The sequence below is a fragment of the Cyanistes caeruleus genome, chromosome 1 (genome assembly GCF_971803275.1).
Source record: "Cyanistes caeruleus chromosome 1, bCyaCae1.hap1.1, whole genome shotgun sequence".
NCBI classification, from domain to species: domain Eukaryota; kingdom Metazoa; phylum Chordata; class Aves; order Passeriformes; family Paridae; genus Cyanistes; species Cyanistes caeruleus.
Genome location: NC_141701.1, coordinates 140058769 through 140064867, shown reverse-complemented (window position 1 = coordinate 140064867; position 6099 = coordinate 140058769). Strand labels below are relative to the sequence as shown.

Genomic DNA, 6099 nt, shown 5'->3' with positions numbered 1-6099 from the left:
TTTGTTTAAACTAGAACCAGTATTGTACTGACTGGCTTAGGTTTTCAATGCATTTTCCAACCTGTTGGACACCTTCCATAAATATAAAAAGACACTACAGACATAAGTGAAGAGAAAGAGAATGTTACTTTTGTGCACAAATTCCTCCCCAGGGGTTTATAAAGAAGGTCTGTACACATTTTTGTGTAAAGATACAGGACAAATTTACTACAACAGAGAGGAGCAGTAAAAGCAAATTTATTATCATTTTTATCATTCCTGACAGTATTTCCAGCAGAGAGCCCAGGTCCATGAACTGTGCTTCAGAGTTTCCACACCCGAGAAAATTTGGGAACTGGATTTCACTGCTCCTGTCAAAGTGGTCTGAAAGAATGGGCCACCTCTCCTAATATACACTGTGCCCCTCCACACAAAGTCATGGGAGAGAGGATCTGGAGGCATGTTTTTTCCAGAAACAAAATCAATTTCTTTTCTTGATGAGTTTAGCTGAAAAACTAGATAGTTTAACATGGTATGTTGTCCTGTTTGGGTTTTTTAAATTGCTATCTGCCTTTTTTTTTTTTTTTCAGATTGAAGATTCTCTTCCTATCAATTAACTCTGTATCATTTTTATTCAGTGCCACTGACATAACAGCTCAATGTCTGAGGACAGGGGAGAAAACAGCAGTTTCACCAAAAACAGAATCCTCTGAACCAAATACTCTTCCAGAAGCAACAAGCCCAGTGATTCACACTGTTACCACACGGTATTTCTACAGTCTCTTCTTCACCCCTGAAATAAGCCTGGCACCTGCTCTCTAAGAACTGAAGAAATATATTCCATATGTACCTGGAATGAGAAAAAATTGGGAAAAATCATAACATTTTTCCACTGCAATTAGTTTTACTCAATGGATTTGCAGGCATTTCTGATCCAGCCCTCGTAGGTGTAATGGAAAGCACGTATAGCTGAGCATAGCAGCTCATACCACTGCATCCTTATGCAGTGCAGCACTAAGGTAGTTCAATAAAAGATTAAATACATCCCTAAAAGAAGTATCTTTCTGAAAAAAGGGAACTGTTTCTGCAGTATATCAGAAGATTGAGTCTGCTTTTCCATTGACTGATCTTACTGACCAAATTCTGCCCTTTGTTTGGAATATAACATTTGGCTGCTCTCTAACATTAAGCAATATTGTTCCATTTCAGCTGCAGTGCTTCATACCTCCACAGTGTCTAGGGAGTGATGCAGTACGTTTATTCCAATAATTTTCCAAAGCCACACACAATGAACAATGTCACCTGGGACTGTGGTCACCTCACACAGTAATCCTAGAGAAGATACAAAGAGGTCCAAGAGGTTCAATTCCCACAGCTTTTCCAAATTTCTTTAAAAAAAAAAAGGCACAAAAAAACAAGCCTCCTTTCTGTCTTTTATGGCTAAGTCATATTTCAACACCCCACACTTGGTGCTCAGATCCTAATTTCCATCCACAGCTAAAAACTGACTTGTCAGGTGAAGTTTTTTTTAAAGCTGAGTTATAAAACAAGTGGGTCTAGGAGGAAAAATATGCACATAACTAAATATAACTACATTTATAACTAAAACCTGACAGTTCCAGGACTTACTCAAAACTCCTTAGCAGTTACTTTCAGTTGCCTCCAATAGTTTTTGAATATGTCTGCTTATAAAACTTATTAAGGGAAGTTTCATTATGGCATTCTCCATCTCTCCTGCAAAGAGGAAACATGCTGAAATGAATTGCTTCTGACTTTAATCTTCACTAGTATTGTCTATCTTCTGATGGCCTATGAATGCAACTATAATATTACATCTGTGTTTTCAGGTTCCATCTGAATTCTGAAATATATTTCTGGAATCTCTTAAGTCATCAAGAATTAGGAAAACTTAATTTTCCAAACAAACTCTACTAGCAATTCACTGAATAACACAAGTAAATGCACTTAGCAACGTGACTGAAACTTCTCTACTTTGCAAACAGAAACATAATACTGTCCAGAAACTTTTTTTTAAAAAATATCAAGGATACCTGGATTTTACAGTATTTTTATTCCAGCTACCAAACCACTTAGATCACAGAGATTTTTCTGGATTCATTGCAGTCATCAAAAGAAAGCATTTGACTTTTCTCACAGTGCTGCCACAGTGTCTTTCCCTGAGGCTGAAAGTGAAGACACAGTGCAGCATCTATCTGCACTGTGATACCAAACTGTAACAAATTAGACCCCTCCACTCATTTCCCTGCACCTGATAAGCATCCTGCGTGAAATTTTGGGGCAATAGAGGACTTCCCATATATGAGGCAATGCTTGAAAATTTTGATTTTACTTCTCCTTTGGACAATGGCATTTCTTAATAACTATCGTGTCTACGAAGGAGAGAACAAAATCAAATAAGCAATAATGTAAGAATCAAGTATCAAGAAAGTGTATGATTAAATTGATGAGTTTCCTTTGTACTTATCACCATGATTGCCTGCCAATGTATGCACTGGATATACACATAAGTAATAAATGTAATTTCATGAGAGCATTTGTATGATTCTTAGAAAAGTTAAAATTTGAACCAAATTCAGGCAAGAAAGAAAACTGCAAAATTAAAAGGATTTTTACAGGCAATTCATGCATGGAAGGAAAGAAATCCCCTTTATGACTTGATGAAAACATTCAAGGGGAATTCTCATTCTTCTAACTAATTGCTATTTTTGTCAGAAATGTAAGCCATTGTCATGGCACATCATAAATTACTGATAACATATCACCAGAGAACATTTGTAAGTGAGATAAATGCAGAAAGTATTTATACTGCTTCCAGACCAATTAACACTCTGCCACCCTTCACCACCCAAGTCTGCTGGTATTGGAGTTATTGACAATTTGAAGCTGCTTGTCTTTAAACAATCTTAGCTGTTGTGGGGTATTATTATCCCAGATGCACTGCAGAATTCCAAATCCAAGTCAGTTATGAAATTTTCCCCCAGGTCCCTCAAAGGGGGCCCTTGTTGACTTCTCAAGTGCTCCGGCAGCCGGCGCCCACAGTTGCTCTGTGGAAAGACGTGACTCATGCCCAATTCATTCATTTGAGATTCTCTCCAGCTCAATAACTTCTGGCAGTCGTTTCAGCCATTTCTGGGTGTCACAAGCACAGGCTGTTTTATCTGGATGTTCTCTCTGGCTTGTAGAGTGGAGGAGCTGAATTATCATTACACTCCCATTAATCAAGTGCTGCTCACCAAATATTACAGATGAGCCAAGAAAGAATATTGTAAAGCAATATACTGATTTTGTTGCTGCAATGGCCAGCCATTCAGTCATTACATGATAATTTACTGGAAATTAAGGAATTTTAAGACAAAATTTCAGTGATTTCCTACAGCACAAATAGTTTCTGAACTATTCTAACCTAGCGTGACTCAAATCAATTGTCTTCTAGATAGAGAAAAATAGTAAGATAGCATTATCCAAATGGCAAGCCTTGAAATTTTCACAGCCTTCTAGGCTGCAGGACATACACAGCGTGTCCTAAAGTGCCTTCTCAGACCCAGAGGCTGGGAATGTTTTGACACTGATTTGGATCTATTAATAAAAACATTACTAAGGCTGGGGAAACAAATACACAAACTGCAATTTTATTCTTCTTTCTGTTTTCCAATGCCTCTGCTCATCAGTCTACCAAAAAAATTTTATTTCTCAGGTAAATTTAAGCTCTGAATCTCCCACCCTCAAAATGCAAGATATCCTTTTAGAGTTTCCTGCAACACTTGCATATTTCTACATTTAAAATAATGCTATTGGATACATCAGAAAGAGAACAGAGATGAAGAGTCCTGTCCACTTTAAATACTTTTTTGAAAAAATTGCAATGAACTCTAAGTACATAGAATCCTCACAAAACCCTGCACAACTGCCAGAACCCACATCTGACCTGCAGCCATATTTAGCAAAGCTATCTATCCAAACATTATTTTGACAATTTGTCAGATACAGGTTTTTTAGAACTAATTATGTAAGACAATATATGGAAATGACTATTTAAAGTGAGCTCAAGTGAGAGCAGGACTTGAAAAAAAAAAAAAAATTAGCTAAACTTTTCCAAACTTTTCATTCAACTGTCTCAGTACTTTTTTTGCTTTGATTCAATGTAGCTACCTTTAGCCACCAGAAATGTAATGTTTCACCTAAGGTTCCCTTTCTCATTTTGGTAAAAAAATTATATAGTTACTCTACCTTAAGCTTAAAATTTCATTTCAGATTTTGTATTCTTTCTGAGACAATAAAACAAGAGGGTATTTCTAATCAATCATAAGGCACCTATGATTTAAAATTCCAATAAAATTAGATGTGAGCTAGAACTCACCTCTATTTATTGGTAAAGGGAATCAGGCATTTAAAGGTCAGTGATTCCTTTAAAGCATTCCCTTTTTCTTTACTGCAGCATTCACATTACATTATCAAAAAATGACATTGTTCAAATACACACTTTTTTTAAAGATAGAAGGCATTCTCTTAAAAGATGGCCAGGAATGTACTTCCAGATTGTCTTGGCTCTGGATACAATGCAGCAACACTGTGAGTAACATCACCATCCAAGTCGTGCAGCTGTGCGAAATTTTATCCACTTAAAGCAAAACAAAGCTTCTTACTCAGGCAAGATCCACTGGAGATCCACTCACAGCATTTGCATGGCAACAACAACACTGCACTTCAGGTGGTTGTTCAGGTGGGAGCAGTTTGCAATCAATAAGTCACACTGAACAGGTTTTTCCATTGAGCACTGGCTTTCCCTTTGATTGTTTCTTGCAGATATATGCCATTGATTAGTCTGGCACCACTCACATTACTCTGTGCAGTTTTCCTTCCTACTACACAGGCATTAATTCTGCCTATAATGAATGCATTCCTAATTAGGAAATTCTAGTCTGTGGGCTGATTTCAATTCCTATCGATTTTGATTTTAATTTTCCTCCTATTAGGAGAAAATTAGGTAGGCAGCCTGTGCACGGGTGTGTTAGGAAAGTCAGGGAAGAAAAATCAGCAGTGAGTGTTTATTGTTCTATCTGCACTTTCTCAAGGATGAACTCAAATAGATTGTCTGGGGGAAGGTTAATGAATTTAGACCAGGGTTTACAGCAGCTGCCAGCATAGGGGGAGAGGCTGGGGGGGGAGTAATCTGCCCGAGGTGAGGAGAGGCTCTTAGAGTAGCAGGAAGGCACATGCTGAGAATTCTGCTTTTTGACAGGTCAAGTAAAGTGCAATTTATGAGATCAATAAACAGACCTGCCATTCTTATGGATTAACCAGACTTTCCTTCATCCAGAGGCTTCTGCATTATTGGAGAAAGTGTATATTATTCTGGGACCTTCTGAAATAGGCAGTTTTAGCTGGAATATGCAGGAAAAGCGGCGGGAAAAAGGAAGACAGAATAATCACAAATTCAGTTTTTCATACGGTTCCATCAGAACATTCCTATAACTAAGTCTCAATACAAAATTCATGGTTTTTCCTATACTAAACTCATTAACCACACAGAACTCCTGATGTGACAAAAAAAAAAAAAAATTGAAGATTTGGTTTCTCTATGCATAGAGAAATTTTCATTACAAACTCTTCATTATGCTCTCCCCCATCTAACACTCATGTCAGCCTGTTCAGCTCTCCACCAAAATAACAAAACAGGCAAAGGCCTCGTGCATCTTTACTTTTTATGGTGATGTGTCCTCCTGCAGGTCTCCTGTTCCCTCTTTGGGAGCAGTTAGCATGCTCTGTCAGCAATGAAATCACTCTCCTTGGCAAGTTTAGGATGTGGTGGTACTGAAATATGGGGCTGGAGCAATAGCAGAGTTGAGCAGCCAAATGATGAACATAGGGCAAAGTCCATGATTATATGTGAGGGCATGAAGTTAAAGTTTGCAGGAGGAGAGGAGTTATCTTCATTGAGAAGGAGCATACAGGGACACTGAAACCACTTACCCCTGAAATTATGGACTTGCATGAACAGCTCATCTTTAGCTCTGCATTTATGAGACACTAAGAATTTCACAGCTTCAGCCCTCATTGAGGTTTCTTAAAACTACTATCTAATATCAATAATTAAGAACC

The 6099-nt window shown here is 37.7% G+C and overlaps 1 long non-coding RNA gene across 1 annotated transcript; it reads right to left on the bottom strand.

The window, feature by feature from the left end:
• Positions 1-2031: 2031 nt before the first annotated feature.
• Positions 2032-4714, bottom strand: LOC147655952 (uncharacterized). Its single transcript, XR_015280607.1, has 2 exons — positions 4481-4714; positions 2032-3192 (listed from the first exon to the last, which is right to left on the bottom strand). It is a non-coding gene; the product is annotated as an uncharacterized LOC147655952 (long non-coding RNA).
• Positions 4715-6099: the final 1385 nt, after the last annotated feature.